An 18,330-nucleotide genomic window follows, 5' to 3' on the forward strand; every position below is an offset into this window, starting at 1 on the left:
TTCAATTTTTTCTTTGTCATCTTTTTGCACACTTTGCAAAAGTTGCTATAAAACACAATATCCAATCACATCGAAATTTGGTACACCAAAAGGGATTCAAAAGTCGCATCATAGTACCAAATTTGGTGCAAATCTGATGGATGGTTCAGAATTCATGACCAAATATTCATGTAAAATAAGATCGATCTGTTATCATGCCTACAGGGTAAATCACTTCATGGACTGAGTTTAAAATCGGTTTGTGGATAGGTCAACCAGTGTTGGAGTGTTATTTGCTGCTTTGAAAGTAATCAAAATAAAGATCATAGAGATATGACTCGAAATCAAAGGTGTGTAACAATTGTGCGATCAAGATTCGTGAATAAAAATTCCAGTCCGATTTTTTAATTTTGGAAAATGGGCTTTTATATGCTCAATAGGTAGAGTATTGATTGCCTAAATCAGAAATATATAGTTTGTTGGGTTGGAATTAGCTACTTTGGCATGCACAGTGTTAAAAACTAAAAAATGTACATTTTTCCGGGGCTCCCCATACATTTTAAAGGGAAATATGGTACAATTGAATCAGGAAGCCATCTAGCAATCTGGACTATCTTGAAACTGCAGTTGCTTCTAGCTGCAAGTTTGTACATGTAATGAGAGTAACTTCAGATCTTATCGGATCTCAGTGATATTTGTATGCTTTGAGGTGAGAAAATATGTTTACCTATTGCACAATTCTCAATACAATGGTGTATTCCCATAGGCAAGTGGCTATCTCAAGTCAGTAAAAACATCAAGTTAACAACTTATAAAGGTAAACAACTAAAGTGGAGGTGCCACAATGTTGTAACAATATACCTAAGGTGGAGCTGTGGTTTCAATTATGGCATTGTTATGCCAACTTTGAAGTGGTTTATACTTTTGAGCTGATGACACAGCCATCAGAAAATTGCTCTGGAGCTGAAAATTGTTAACCTGAGCGAAGTAACTATGCATTTTAAAGTAAGCACCAGTGACTACCTCCCACCCGACAGAAGGTTTTTTTAAATATTCTACGTACAAACCAACACAAAAACTTACTTATATGTAATGCGCACAGTGAAATTAAAATTTTCATTATGATCAGCATGTGGACAAACCCCTCAGCAATTTACATCCTCATTGGAGCTTGAACAATGGAGTAATCCCAAGTTAAACACGAGTTGTTATTTTGTACCAAGTTCTATTGGGGAATATACAGAGAATTTAATTTAAAAAACTAGGATACTGTAATGCCTACTACCAGGCAAACCGCTTAAAGCAATGAGCTGAGAATCTGTATGTAACTGGAATAATCAGCATAGAAAGTCATTGCAATAGTAGAGGAAATTTTTAATAATGATAATTCAGGTGAATTTTGGTGCCACTTGGTCTTGGCACAAAATTCATCTGAATTGCCGTTATTAAAATTTTTACCATTAACCTACCACCACAGCCATTTCTTGGCCGCCACCTTAGATTTCACATCTTTTTTCACCATAGTCTTTTTGAGGGACACACTCTTTTTTTACAGCTTGGCTGTTTTGGATTAGATTTCACTTCTTTTTATATTTGAGCCAGCTTCTGGCCCCGGCTTTGGGACTTTTTTAGCCTATCTTTTTTTCTTTATCACATGAAGAAGAAAAAATGAAACAGGTGTACTCTAAATGTTTCTGATTTTATCAGTAAATATACAAATTATATATATAATACATATCAAGACACACGGTAGTGTGTCGTGCGGCCCAAGAAGCCGGCGCGCCACACCTTGAGTATATTAAGAGGAAGAAAGTAAACGCGATTTTCACACCTTTGTAGCTCCGTGATTCTTTATCTGATTGACACCAAAGTTGCTACAAAAGTGTCGGCTAGCTAGGGGAGTGTACATTCCAAAATTTGAAGAATATCACTTCAGCCATTTCCGAGATATGAGCGATCAAACTTTGGGTTTTTTTCTTCGTTTTTTCCTTCTTCTGTTTCTTTTCGCACACTTTGCAAATCCGCCATAAAACACGAATTCGTGCTCCAATCGGGATGAAATTTGGGTCCCTTAAAGGGTTCATTAAGGTGAATCTCAGTACCAAATGTGGTAAAAATCCGATAAACATTTACGGAGTTATGACCGATTATTTGCGTAAAATAAGGTAGAAGATCTATCACGCCCACAGGGTAAACCGCTTGAAGGAATGAGCTGAAAAGTGCTATATAGATGGAGTAACTATAGTAGGAGTGCCTTTTTGTGGTTTGAAAGAAATCCAGTTAAAGGCTATTGAGATATGACAAAACCCAATCTGTGTCACAATTATGCGATCGATTTTTATGAATGAAAAATCTATTAGTTTTCATGCCTACCAGGCAAACCGCTTAGGGGGCATCTCCAAACTGATTTTGGTACGCTTAATGTCATAATGACGTTAAGGGGGGAGGGGGGTTCAGCCCATGACGTTATTAATTTTTTATTAAAGCAGTTATAGTGTAAACAGCTATAGAACAGAGAAAGTGACGTGATTAAACAGCTATACTGTTTGTAGACTATGTTTTCAGGTAAAGAATATAACGTTTTGTGCTTCTATTACCAATGCATTGTTTTTATAGTGTGACGTTAAGGAGGGGGGGAGGGGGGGTCTGAATTTAGCATCATTATGACTTTAAGCGTACCAAAATCAGTTTGGAGATGCACCCTTAGAGCAGTGAGCTGAAAATCGGTGTGTAACTGGAATAATTATCATAGAAAGTTCTTGCAGTAGTGCAGAAGAATCGGATTACAAACCACTGAGTTATGATTCCAAAGCGAACTACGTGTAGCATATGAGAGATCTTGATACTCTACACTGTAAAAATGGAGGTGTTTAAGTACACCCTATAAGGGGTGTTATAATACACCCACACCTTCAGGGGTGTTTCTCGACACCAAACGGGTGTACTGTCAAAATGGCGGAAACCCACAATCAAAAAAATACTTGGTTGTAAGATTATTAATACAAAATGGTAACCTTTATAAAAGTGAGGTATCATGTTTGGTTGTAAGATTATTAATACAAAATGGTAACCTTTATAAAAGTGAGGTATCATGTTAATGTAATAGTGATATGTATTGTGTTGTGATATTCCATTTCAGTATACAGTGAGGCTTTCTTTAAGTCTTTGGTATTATTAGAGATGTAAACCTGTGACTCCCACCCTAATTCCCTCCCTTTGAGGAGCCAGTATTTTTTGTACCCAGTCTTACTTAACACCCTAATGGGAGCTTTGTAACACCCTTATGAAGTGCAATGGAACACCCCAAGGGAACACCACACAAATGGCAGCTAGAACCCTCATAAAGGTGTTTTGGGAACACCCTTGTTTTTACAGTGTAATAGAACAGTCACCCTAATAGAGCATTCAACTACGTTTATAACTTATTCCATTATACAATTATATAACATTGCAAATTATTCTGTAGGGAGTTCAGCTACAAACAGTCAATCTCATAGACAATTCAGCTACAAGCAAGTCACCCTGTAGAGAGTTCAGCTATGTTGCTGTAGAGATTCAGAACATTATAAGTCACACTGAAGAGAATTCAGCTATAAACAAGTCACTTTGTAGAGAGTTCAGCTACAACAAGTCACAGAGAATTCAGCTACAAAAAAGCTACCCAGTAGAGAGTTCATCTAGATCAGCTACAAACAAGTTACTTTATGCAATGTTCAGCTACAAGTAAGTCACTCTGTAGAGAGTTTAGCTACAAACAAGCCACTCTGTAGTACAAAGAAACCACCATGTAGAGAGTTCAGCTGCAAACAAATCATCTGTAGAGAGTTTGGCCAGAAACAAGTTCAGCCTGTAGAAAGATCAGCTAGAAACAAGTCACCCTGTAGAGAGATCAGCTACAAAGAAACCATCCTGTAGAGAGTTCAGTTACAAACAGATAACCCTATAGAGAGATCAGCTAGAAACAAGTCACCCTGTAGAGAGATCAGCTACAAAGAAACCATCCTGTAGAGAGTTCAGCTACAATCAAGTTACACTATAGAGAGATCAGCTAGAAACAAATCATCTTGTAGAGAGTTCAATTGCAAACAAATCACCTTGTAGAGAATTCAGCCACCCTGTAGAGAGTTCAGCTTGAACAAGTCACCTTCTACAAAGAAATCACAATGTAGAGAATTCAGCTGCTAACAAATCACCCTGTAGAGAGTTCAGCTAGAATCAAATCACCCTGAAAAGAGTTCAGCTACAAACAATGAGAGTTTCAGCTACAGTTCAGTTATGTAAGAAGTCACCTTTTTAACTACAGTATTTGATAATCATCATTCAATGTTAAATATACAAATATTTCATCAGACAAAAGCTATACACACAATTACTTCCTTTCTTCCACAATTCCTTACAAGTTAAAAAGAAGTATCAAAGCCATATGGCCAGCTTTGTGGCTTGCAATGCAAAAAGAAGTGATATCTAAACCAAAACAACCAAGCTGAAAACAATGTGAAATCCAAGGTGGCAGCCAAGAAATGGCTGTGACGGTAGGTTAATGGCAATAGTTTTAATTACGACAATTCAGGTAATTTCAGTGCCGAATTCTAGTGGAGGAGGCAACACAAATTCACCTGAATTGTCATAATTAAAATTGTTGCCATTAACCTACCAACACAGCCATTTCTTGGCCGCCACTTTGGATTTCACATCTTTTTTCACCTTGGGGGCCGTACTCTTTTTTTTACAGCTTGGCTGTTTTGGTTAGATATAGCTAAACATTACTCAAGTATGAAATTATATAGCATACATGCATACAAGTATATAAGATATATAACTACAATATGCAGTGCAGCTCTTAGAATTGCACTGAATTAAGACCAACTGCTTTCCTTTATTGGTAGCACATTCTATTGTACCAGCACATTCTGTGTGTGTGTGTGTGTGTTCTACAGTTCATCCTCCATGACACTTTGCTCGTTGTCTTCCTTATGAATTGCGACATTCAGCAAGGTACAGTGTTTGATCTACAAACACCCATCCATTCAAGCAAGAAGGCTGTTTAAACTTAGAAATGGTGATGTTAATGTAATATTTTATCTAATCCAAAACAGCCAAGCTGTAAAAAAAAGAGTGCGGCCCTCAGAAAGGCTATGGTGAAAAAAGATGTAAAATCCAAGGTGGTGCAAGAAATGGCTGTAATGGTAGGTTAATGGTAAAAATTTTAATAACGACAATTCAGGTGAATTTTGTGCCAAGACCAAGCGGCACCAAATTCACCTGAATTGTTGTTATTAAAATTTTTTACCATTAACCTACCATCACAGCCATTTCTTGGCCGCCACCTTGGATTTCACATCTTTTTTCACCATAGCCTTTCTGAGGGCCGCACTCTTTTTTTACAGCTTGGCTGTTTTGGATTAGATAAAATATTACATTAACATCACCATTCCTAAGTTTAAACAGCCTTCTTGCTTGAATGCATGGGTGTTTGTAGGTCAAACACTGTACCTTGCTGAATGTTGCAATTCATAAGGAAGATAATGAGCAAAGTGTCATGGAGGATGAACTGTAGAACACACACACACACACTTATTATGTACGTAACACTATTATGTTGTGTGAGCATATCTGTACACGTGATAAGAACTAGGTTCGATTGTGGTATTGACATGAGGTGCTTGCTTTGCGAGTAGTCTTGAATCCTCCCCTATTCCGCCAGTTGTCAGTGGAACCTTGGCATACTATAATTTTACCAATGACATTCTTGGTGCTGTGACATGTATGCCCACTACATTGTCATAACCTCGCAACATTTTTAATGCTGTGGTCAATGGTGGAACTCAAGAGACTGGTTTCATCTAGACGAGGATTCAGAGTGTATCCCTACTGCAGAGTTTACCTGAGATTCTAAATGATGCACAGGAGCTTACTGAAGATAACACCGCAACCTTGAAGGACCGCCACAAGCAACTCCAGCGAAAACAAGAAATAATCTCAGGGTTAGATGTGAAGATACTGGAGGCAACAACAGATGATGAGGAGATCGAAGCATAGGTACTACAGACGGAAGAAATAAATTCTTCCATATCTACAGCCAAGGTGAAAATTACTCTCAACGCCTTGGGTCCACAATATCTACAACTGCAGAAGTGCGCACGCCGCGCGATCCCACATCACCTCCATCTGCTGTGTTACCACAAGTAACTCACCTCCCCACACTAGAATTACCACAGTTCAATGGTGACCTAGTATGGCAGACCTTTTGAGACTGTTTTGAGGCAGCAGTCCACAGTAACACTTCATTGACAGGTATGCAAAAGCTCAGTTATCTTCGAGCACAGCTCCATGATGATGCTTCCCGAGTTATTGCTGGTTTCCAGTTAACTAATGACAACTACGGACATTCCATCACTCTGCTGAAGATGAACTGTAGAACACACACACTTATTATGTACATAACATTATTATGTTGTGTGTGCATGTCTGTACATGTGATAAGAACTAGGTTCGATTGTGGTATTGACACGAGGTGCTTGCTTTGCGAGTAGTCTTGAATCCTCCCCTATTCCGCCAATCGTCAGTGGAACCTCAGCATGCTGTAATTCTACCAATGACATTTTTGGTGCTGTGACAGGTACGCCGACTATATTGTCGTAACCCTTGACACAAAGTCCCATTCCATAGGTTGTTGCCTTCGTGACTTATGTTCAATTAAATGAGCAACAAGAGCCTGTAATTTTTTTCTGTATAGTCACTGTAAAAATATTGATTTGCTCTTCCTGTTGGCTATCACTATAACTCCACAACTATTCACCAGATTACACTGAAACATTGACAGGCTATTGGTTTTCCCTCTGGATAGCTAAGAAATTATAAAAAGAAGTTTGAGAAAAATGCAAACTAGTTGGGTTTTCGCTCTGCGTGTCACATATTACTATTGCTTTGTTTACAATTATCTGTTCAAAGATCAGTACAAGTTTGCCATTTTGTGGCACGATGTAATAAAATACAAAAATTACTATTTAGTTGTGAACACAATTTATTTTAAAGGATGTAAAATTGGCACTTTGTATAACTTCACAAACCGTCCTTCTAACACAGGACAAAACTTTATAGAGCAGTTCTTCCCTTACCAAATGACAATGTACTGGTGGGGAGATACCTATGAGTAAAACTGTGTTATTAAGTTTTATAGTATTATCTTCTTAATATTATACAGCTTACTTCTTCAGTCACTTTTATAAGATAGAAAAGTAGGGGAAGTGGTAGTTAGCACACTGGCCAAACATAACAGTAGTCTTGTAACGAAAATTTGAGTCCGGGGTATGTCAGTCCAGCTGGACCATTTTCATTTGAGCAAATTTAGTCTGTCTGTTCGTTGGGGAAGCCTGGATAGTTTTGTTCCAACTATCACAAGTAATGGTGGATTAGCTGCTTCCCGTCATATTGCTGAGCCTCTTTGTTTGTGCATTCATGAATATTCTAAGAGCTTTAATGACGCTGTTTCTTTCCAACAGCTAGAAAATGCTCTGTGTGCAAATTAAAGTGGGAAACTTACTCTAATAATTTTTTTCTGAATTGCATCAGCAGTTGGAATAGACATTGCAGCATGCCGTGGAACTAGCATATAAAGGGGCTTCGAATTGGCTTGCAACTCTCCTCTTGAATGAGCATGGTTTTGCTCTACAAAAGTCCACCTTTCAGGATGTCTTGGCCTAGCATTACGGTTGGCCTCCCCTCTGTACTCCACCTCTATGTGATTATGGGGCTTCCTTTTCTGTGGATCATTTGCTCTGTTGAACTACCTTCCCTTCACTACAATGAAATAAAGGACTTCTTTTTTTATTATTAATTACTAGGCAGGAAGCACAGCTAGTTTTCCTAGGATGTACAATCACACAATAGTATGGTACATAACTATGTTGCAGTTATAAATTGTGACCGGATCTGCAAAACAGGACATAATCACATATTTTCGAATTCCTGTTTGCTAAATATTTATAATCTACTTAGATAAGTGTACCCACTGGCAAAGTTTCAGCTTCATATGCCAATAACTTTGGGAGTTACAGCCCTACAAAGTAGCAATAACAGAAAAATCGATATGTACAGCAAGTATAGGGAAAATAAACTACAGCTGCTTACACAGATGGTTGTAACTTACCAACAAATTGAGGTACGGGGTTAAACATTTCACCATCGTGTTTGCCATGAACATGGGAATCAGTTACTGGATAAGTTTTTCTTTACTCACCCTTTTTCACTGCATACAAAGACGAAAGTCGATCACGTACGATCGCTTCAACATGATGTAAACAAACGCTCATAGCTTACGTATCCTCTACTGCAACCAAACAAAGATTTTCCAATTCCTCTTGAGAAGGTGAATTAGATGATATCCAGGGTTTTATTGTTAGTCTCTTCCTCCATGGGTTAAAAACATTTACGGATTTTTTCAATAATATAAGTAAGTATTTCACCCAATGTATTCAATGCTTTATATTGTAAATTTAGGCTTGTGCGATTATGTCCATTTTTTGCAGATCCGGTCACAATTATACAATACTATATATATATTACTAGTGTTAAAATAATTTAAAAAATGAAAACATGGAAAAAGATTATGGCACGCATATTATGCTTTGAAGTTTATTCGTTAATGAGGTACTTAAAATCCAATAGATACCTGGGGTAGGTATCTACACTTGTTAGATACCCGCGACAAAAATTTTTGTCACGTGCTTTGCTGGATTCCAGTCACAATAGCCATCAGAAATCATCGCTAGAGTGTAAAGAAAGCATCGCTGGATCACAAAGATGATTGTATTCATCTAGGAAGCCTACCAGTGAGTTATTTTAGCACTGATTCAATCAGGAAGCTGCCATTACGGTAGTGACCAGAGCCATACTAGCCATAGTCTGAATCGGTTATCACCCAAATCCACGGTATCTTCGCTATTTTAGAGACCTGAGGAATGGCACAATAATCACCGAGGGCGAAATGGATTTGTGCAATAATCTATACATAAGCCAACATGTTAAACACACAGAGATTGCTATTTGGACTCAATGGATATGGTAGAGACTAAGGAAAAAGAGTAGTTTCTCCAGGCAGATAAGTACTTAGAATACTTTTGCATAAATGTTTATTTGAGTCTAAATTGAGATCTGTGTATTTAACATGCTGGCTTGTTTGACTCTTGTTTCTTTACTTTTTTAAAGCAATCTCTATTCCCATGTTTTATCTAATGACTAATAACTACTTGTTGCATACCCTAAAGCAGATACAAAACCAGAGGCAAACTGTGGTTGCTTGCCCTCAAGTCGAATACTCCAGGCATAATATTAGATGCATGGCTTAAAGTTGATTACTCAGGGGAATACTGGATGAATGCCAATCTTAGGATGTCTCAATACAACTAGAATGTTTGATAGTCCAGTTAAATGATGGTATTGATGGACTAATGCTGGTAAAATAGCCATTCATGTTCACTACCGGTGTCAGAACTACTTAGTATGGTATGTAAGGTTAAGTAGATGCATGTGTTTATGGTAGAAAATAACTATATATCTCCTTTCCCTTTCAAGTGAGGGTGAAAGGAGCTCAGCTCGCTTGCATTGCATTGAGTGCTTGGGGGCAATAGGATGGCATGCAAGCATGCAGGTTGGGCTTACACTTAGTCCTCCTATGGGGGTAGGCAGGGGACCTTGCGTATAATAATAGCCCACTATGTGAAAACCAGATTTGTTTGCATACTTCTGTTGTTGAGATAAATGCCACTGAAATACATTGAGTAAAAAATGCATACTACAAAAATAATTAAGATGAGAGGAAAGGAAAGGTATAAGTGTGGTAAAACTGGGAATGGGGACAGGGGATGGGAACAGTGAAGAGGATACTAGGGACAGGGAAAAGCAAGGATACAATTGTGTCTCCCTATAGCTACATTATGTGACCGGATCTGCAAGAACCCCATAATGTTAGTACATTTTTTGAGTTATCCAGATAGCCAAAGGAATGGCCAATCAAAGTTTCAGCTCTAGAATCCAAGAACCTTTGAAGCTACAATGCTACAAAGTTGTTGTAGCAGAAAAATCGATTAACTACCTGTATACAGTGAAAATATGGAAAATAAACTATACATGATTAAACAAATGATCATAACTTTTGAATGCAGTCCTCTACCAAGATGCAACTTACACCAACAGATTATCTCTTCCAGGCCCTACCTACAACCAGGGCAAAGGTAAAAACATGAGAAAAAATAACAGACCACTTGTCCAATGTAAGGCAAACTAACGTTCATATTTTCTCTCTCCTTGAGAGTACTGACATGAAACAAAGATTTGGGAACTCCTCTTGCTTTTGAGATCACGACGCTACTAAGATTTATGCCTTTATCACTTTTCTTCATCGTGAAACAAGAGCTTAAACTATTTACAGAACATTTTTCGATTTCGTTAATATTTCACCCATTGCATTTATTGCATTCTGCTGTAAAATTAGGCTTGTGCTAACATATGGGATTCTTGCAGATCTGGTCACATATGCATCATAAATATGTGACTGGATTCGCAAAAAGGTACCTTTTTCACACACAAAATCTGACCCATTTTTTGAACTTTAAAGCTTTTAAACTTTATTAACATCGCAAATAATTGCCCGGTAGTTTAATGAGTGCAGCTAAACTGTCTGGTTTCATTTTGAAACTAAGAACAAGTTAATCAGCACAAGGAGTCAAGTATTACATCATTTTGTTCTCTGGCATGTAAAATTAATGTGTGGAAAGGGTACCTTTTTGCTAATCCAGAACATATTTTATATGTTTTAGTGGTAATTTTAGAAGATGAAAAAGAAAAGAAGAGGAGCAAGAAGCAAAAGAGAATGAAGGAGAGGCGACAAGAGAAAGAAGGCAAAGTGAAAAGGAGGGAAATAAAGCAAAAAGAAAGGAAGCTTCAGAGAATAAGCTGAATTCACCAGTCGGATTTGACTCAGAAATGGAGAAGATGAAGATATTGATAGTGACTACAGTTGCTAAGCTGGTAGATATCTAGCAATGATCAAGGTGCAACATGATCCAGACTGTAACTACCAAAGTATCTCCTCAATCACACTGGAAAGTTGTTGGGGGAATGATTGGACTGCATGCACTAGTGTGAACAACTAGCTAGTGTTGACAACATGTACATGTGTGTAGTATTATATGAATTTACGTAAAAATTATCTAACTAAATGTGTGCATATCTGTTGAACAGAATGTTCAATTTCATTCATTTTTAGGTGTAGACCCCTGTCGTGGTAGTGGTTAAGTTGTTAGCATAGTTGTATTACCTGTGCAAATTCATAGCAAGTTGTGCTCCATTTCTTGGATTTGTCAACTATTAGTAATTACATGTAAGTCGATAATAGGTAGAGATGGTCGATAATTGAGATGCAATCCATTCACTATAATCACCACTATTCTTGCATACTTTTGATTGTGGATTCAATTTTTGTAGTTATGATGAGAGATAAGATGTAGCTCCATCGAACATGTTGCTGCTTTATGATGTCGGATGCCTGAGTTATGGCACATTAAAGCTTAGGTTGCTGATAATTGGTGAGTTACACTACCTTACTCGATTGCTTTTTTAGAGGATATCAAAGTGTCCACCTAAATTATCGGTCAAAATTGATCATTATATGAGAACATATGGATAACATTAACTGCATAGGTGTTTGGATTTTATCAGTAGCAAAACTTGGTGCACAACACCTTCAACAGTAAAAGTACCATAAGTGAACTTATTACAGAAGTGTTTTGTGAATTTGGTTATTGTGCAATAGACAAAATTAATCTACCAAAACAGACAAGCTTTAAAAAGGATGAGGCCTTTAAAAGCCAGACCGAAAAAGTTGCAAAATTATAGGTGATTGCGAAGGAATATTATTTAGCTGCAATTTTATTGATGCCAATTCATTTTAACAATGACTAAATTATTGCCATGTCATCATTAATGCATGTTCATTGTCAACACCTGCACATGTGCTCTACAAAATGTGCACATGAATACTCTAAAATCATAATTATCATAATATTACTACTATGACAAGTGTATAGTTACGTTCACTTGTGTTTATAAGCGGAATGATAACAAATCTACCAGTAGGTAGAACCTTGTGAGCTTGCATAAACCACGCATGTGGGTATAAAATACACTCTAACACACAGAGCAGGTCATGTCTGACTACCACTGCATGTGATTGATTAAACAGATATGGAGCACTATAAAACTAATTAGATTATCATAATATATTTTTATGATCATAATCACTACATGTAGAACTATACCCTTCAGTACTGGCCACTATAAGGTACTGTACATTAAAAATAAACCAATTAACAATAAAATGATTATCTGTGCCAAAGTAGAAGTTTCCTGCTACTCTGGTTTTAATGACAGCTTGGTTTGATTGTAGCATGATTTTACTTGAAAAGCTTCAGTCGGCATACCAAGACTTTGCTGTAGGCAAGTTTCAGTCTAGCCATTTCTTTCAAGTGCAAAACTTACTTGTCTTCTACTGGCTTAGCTGTATAGTTCTCATCTGTAATGGCCAACAACTGCATAGGTAAATCTTACCATTCTCTAAGCCCAACCAGCAAGATTGAATGATTGCACATTGAAATTGCCTTGAAACTGTCTGAGAAGGTTAATGCAGTACTATGAGATAATTACAACTGCGTTAAGGATTGATTTGGTTCTCAAAGTATTAGTAAAGCCATTAAATTTACCAGCTTTCTTCACGTAGTAGTGGCTTCCACTATTGACAGACTTTAAACCTTCCCATGCACAGGCCTCTATAGGATAGCATTCAGGGAAAACAGCAAATGACGTTGCTTACTTACTGTCAGAAATCCATGCAAAGCTACGCGATTTTTAACACTGTCAAATGTTTTGTGTGTTAGCTAGCTAATTGTTGGCTTACACTAATTTCACAACGCTTCATGCCTGCGGGCACCCCCACGTGTATATATTGATATATTATACCACAATTGATGAGGTATCAAGATAGTAGAGGGCGCTAAAAGAATGATTTCTCACGATCAGTAGTCCAAAGTTAGGGTTAGGGTATAAATCCAATTAGGGGTAGGGTTTGGGTTCAGCCATATTCTTTAATATATGTTAGATCACTATTTTTATATTATCTTGCATTCAAGTACGTCTAAAATTCAGGGTTCTGGCAGCTGGCAGCGCTGATACAGTGGTTATGGCTCTGATTCATTATACGAAACGTCCTGAGATGGAACTCAGAATTTTAATTTTTTTTTTTCATTTTATACAAGTTTTAAGTTAAAGTCACAATAGGTATCAAGCGTTATGAAAATAGAGCTACGCCTAATTGTTAGTCTGGTGTCAGCCGCATTCAGTACCTGTGCAGATGGAATGCAATTAAGTTTGAAAATACGCACGAAACACGTGGATAATTTCCCGTAACAGAGCGTGACAGCTACTGTACTTGTACTTGAATGACATTTATTTCCTCTACAAATCCTTACATTTGTGCTGGTTGTGGAAAACACATAAGAAACTCGCCATAATCAGTGGGAAAATCTGGAATAACGTCGTTAATCGGTCACTAAGCGATCTGATTGGACGCACCAAGTTTTCGTAAGGTTGGAACAGCGGCAGGTACTGAATGTGGCTGTCACCAGACCCTCTCGCTACGCGCGGGTCGGCTACGCCAGACTAGCTAACTGTGCCAAGTCTCCATACTGAATGGCTGCATTATAGCTACGCACAGGCTACGTTGCTTGTAGCTAGCAGTATTTTTTTGTTGAAATCGGTTCCATTGATCGTAAGTTATCAACCCGAACACAAAGTAGCTATTCACAGAGTTAGCTATAGCTACCCTTGATCCATTTACCTAATAGCTATTTAATGAATGCTGGAGTTGTGAAGTCTCGTGCACAGACTAGGACGCTTTAATCGTTTTATGTGGGAGCGGAGAAAAATATTTTGTGCAGCCAAATCTACAACTTTTGAGGATCGTTTATTAGATTAGCAAAGACCTGCAATGAATAGAAGCGATGATGGGAAATACGGTGAGCTAGCTCTTCGACGCAGGCTTCAACGCACGTCATTTTCCCATTGCCGGTCCTTTAGTAAACAGGCGAGGCCTTTACTATTCATCAACACTAATCAACGATTCCCCAAAGTTGTAGATTCAATTGCACAAAAATGGGAGTTTGTAAAAGGCGGAATAAGGAATAGCGGAATAAGGAATAGCGGAATAAGGAATAGCGGAATAACGGAATAGCTAACTTGCATCACAACGAACGGGCATTTATATGGCTTATGCAATGTTAGGGTGATTGTACTGTTACAGCTGTGAACTCATCCCTCGTAGATATCCTTACAATGTAGGGTGATTGCGTGTACTGTTACAGCTGTGAACTACACTGCTTCGTCACTCATAAATGTCCTAGCGAAATGATTACTATATGCTCTTACTACTACTGTATGTAGCTAAGCTAGAATATACAGTAGTTAGCTATTAGTTTCGTTTTCGAGTCTTCATCCTTCCAGTGGAGGGATGAAACAAAACGACTGCCACGCCCCCTTTGCTCATGACGTTGGTACCATACTTAACATACAGTACCCGCTTACGAAGTGCAAAATTACATTTGATTATAGCTATTACTAGCTACTACTGTATGTAAAGTATGGTACCAATGTCGCAAGCAAAAAGGGGTGTGACAGCCGTTAAGGATGAAGACTTAAAACGAAACTAATAGCTAACTACTGTATATTCTAGCTGTGCTAGCGCAATGATACTTAGCTACATACAGTAGTAGTAGTAGTAAGAGCATATAGTAATCACTTCGCTAGGACGGCTATGAGCGACGAAGCAGTGTAGTTCACAACTGTAACAGTACACGCAAATCGCCCTAACATTGCAAGGATATCTACGAGGGATGAGTTCACAGTTGTAACAGTACAATCACCCTAACATCGCATAAGCCATATAAATGCCCGTTCGTTGTGATGCGAGTTATTCCGTTATTCCGCTATTCCTATTCCGCCTTTTACAAACTCCCCACAAAAATTATATTGGAGATCCACCAGATCCTTTTCACACACACACACACACACATACACACACACACACATACACACACACACACAAAAAGGCGGTCTGGGGACGCCTATGAGTTGTGATGCAATAGAGCGCCGGTTATGCACCTATCAATGTATTGACCCACTACCCCCCCCCCTCGGGCATATGTGGGGCTATAGTGGGGATTTGACACAGTCGAATGTCAAATGCCCCATAGTAGGGCAAACCTATCGTGTCAAATCCCCACCGTTGGCCCCAGTTGCAACGCGGGATTTGACATAGCGAAGGAAGTTACAACAAAAAAATATTTGGGTGCTTACTGAACGATCGTCAAATGCCCCATAGTGGGGCAGCAGTTTCGTGTCAATTCCCCCTGTAAAGCCCCACTTACGCCCGAGGGGGGGGTGGTGGGGCAATACATTGATAGGTGCATTATATGAAGACAAGTAGCTACCAGACCCTAAATAATTAACTTACTTGTTTTCTCAGTTAGCTAACTACGTTCTGGTTCAAATCGCAGATTTCAACGGACTAAATACAATCACAATACTCTTTAAAACTGAAGCTAGAACTACCGAAATACTGGCAGAATAAAGGGGCGTACTGCTTGAGTACATAAACAACGTGATGTAACACAATAACCACAATGCATTGTGTTATTACAGGAGTGTATTACTGTGGCCGGTGCTCGACTGTGGCGTATTGTATTTCGCGGACTGATACAGATGTTGATTTGTACGAGTGAGTGCTTCATTGTCTATGTAGCTAATACTGGAATTCAGGTGGTGAGGTAGATGTAGAGCAGGTAAGTATAACACATTTGTTGATATTTAGGTTCATTTGTACACCTGGCTGCACACTTCAAAGCTGGTAGGGTGTTGTATTTGTTTACATTGTTTCAACTGTGCTGTATTTGTCCAAGTGTGCTGTATTTTCCCTTTGATCCCAACATGATACAGCACTGTTGAAACAGTAAACAAGTTGACCAAAGCATGACCAATGCCAGACACATTTTCACATTCCTTTCACCAAACCACTGCAATGTTGTGAAGCCATTCAACAATTATGATGTATGATAAACATACAATGCCATGACCTAAATACAAGTGGGCATATTAACTTGAAAGCCATTCTTAGCAATGCAGTTAGTGAAGGAACGAGCAGGGTATCACCCTTTTCACCCTATTTCATATCTCTAAAAAACTTACTTTAGACAAAAAAGGCGAAATAAAATGCAATCCTGATGGGGGATTGAACCCAGGATCACAAAAGATTTGGTCCGGGTGCATAATCGGTCTGGCCGGACCAAATAAATTTTGCATAAATGGTCCAGGCAGACCAAATGTGACAAAAAAAATGGTCCTACCAAAGCAAAAAATAATGGTCCGGGTCAGAATCTTATTGTAACTCACTGCCCCATGCCTACAAATCACTCTTTATAGCCCTTTCCAGTTGCAAACGTGATATTTCATGCAAAAATCTCTCACAATCTGTTCAGCTATAAATCCAGCTTTCACTCCACAGGAAATCAGCCATTCTTTGGACTTTTTGCTCAGTACCATAGTAGCTAGTTGCATTGGCTTTGCTTTTATTTAACAGTGTTGGCTTAACAACTGACTAGCTATAGTGGCAAGTATACCTGTAGCTAGTGAGAGAGTGTGATGGCCATGGACCACGTTGACCTCGATATACACTATGCTGACGGAGACCAACCACTGAACTGTGACAAAGAAATGAACAGTGATGATGGCAATTCACTACTAGAGGATGTGTATCAATATGCTACCAGTAACAATAAAGCACAGGGATGACCTTACTAATTTTTTTCTTTCCCCGGGCTGCCCTTGCCTACCACCCCCAGCACTGGCTGTCATGTGCTGGACAGCTGGGGGGTACCAGCTACTGAAACAAATCAATCGAGGATGCCAGACTCAAGGCGACCCTCGGAATAGGCCAGATCAACCATAGATGGAATCGAATGACTAGTCGATGACCGATGACCCTGTAAGCACATCACAGCAAACCTTAACAAAGAAAAACACAACTGACATCGAACCCAGAATAAACAATGACTGTAATTCACATTCCACGTCTCAGCCAACATAGAGGCAAGTTTCCGAAAGACGGTAATTGCAGTAGGTCCCATGCCTCCAGTGGCTGCAAAAACTAATGGGGAAAAACAAGCTCTCTCCACCTCCCGAATCCGTTCATCATATGCTCGATGTTTCTCCTGTTCATGAACTTGGTAGCACCTTGACAGTGGGGAGCGATTATACGTAGGAGCGTGCAAAAGGATTAAATACCCTAACGTCAAAAAATGCATGCTGCCTGTTCCAACCCCAAAGTCCCTAGCAACAACATCAAGTTGAGCTCCATCTTCTCTGTTGGCAGTAGCGTATCTGAGAGATTCATGATCTAAAGGAAGAAGAGCAGGCTCAACACCGACATCACAACGCACCTCACTCAGTAGACTCGCAGTTAAGTCACAAACTTTACTGTGGCGAATAGATGGAAATCTACCACACGGACAACTAAAAGCATGTTCCACAGAAAATGACTTTCCACATTTATTATTTATTTGTTTATTATTGCTGAGCAGCCAGCACTGCTGATGCACTCAGGAAAAAAATCACACATGTACATTACTACTGTAACAATAATTAGAAACATTAACTGAGAAAGAGTCAGAGTCATTTAAGAATTGTGGCAATGAGTTCCAGTCTTGAGCTGTTCTGGAGAAAAAACGTTTAGTAGTTTTTTGGTAATACATATGTTTGCAGCAAGTTCACTGGTTGCCAGCCAAATATTAAACAGAGGACATCACGAAACTCCCATTTTGGGTAAAGCAAGCCCATGCTCAGCAATTAGAAGGGTTGTTAGCCAACACGATGCACATCACTCTGAGGCAGCTTCAAAGGCATGCCGCAGGTGTGGAGAAAAGTGTTTAGAAAGCTAGCCTACCTGAACAGATTGATCATTGCGGCGAGAGACCCTCAACTCGCATTTGCACTGGTACATCTGTTGATAGATATCAAGACCACAGGAAGTACATTGTCTCAATAGATGGTCAATTAGAGGGGCTGTAATGCTACTAGAAGATGAGGAAGAAAAGAAAAAATGAGCAATGGGAACAATGACACCACGCCCACCAAGGCAAGCTGGCAACGAAAGAAGCTCTCGTTCAGTTGGACCAAATGTTGGTTGGCCAGTCAAAGCAGGCAAAAACAAAGGCTCAGAACATCATCAAAAGAATGAAAAAGTTCTGT

General features: G+C 38.8%; 1 protein-coding gene across 1 annotated transcript in view; it reads right to left on the reverse strand.

The window, feature by feature from the left end:
* The window catches only part of LOC136247130 (uncharacterized), a 34,370-nt gene extending 18,694 nt beyond the window's left edge, over positions 1-15,676 (reverse strand). Inside the window, exon 1 of the mRNA XM_066038754.1 lies at positions 15,542-15,676. The gene's annotated coding sequence lies outside the window, so the exon portion shown is untranslated. The remainder of the gene's footprint in view (positions 1-15,541) is intronic.
* Positions 15,677-18,330: the final 2,654 nt, after the last annotated feature.

The sequence above is a fragment of the Dysidea avara genome, chromosome 2, assembly GCF_963678975.1.
Source record: "Dysidea avara chromosome 2, odDysAvar1.4, whole genome shotgun sequence".
NCBI classification, from domain to species: Eukaryota; Metazoa; Porifera; class Demospongiae; order Dictyoceratida; family Dysideidae; genus Dysidea; species Dysidea avara.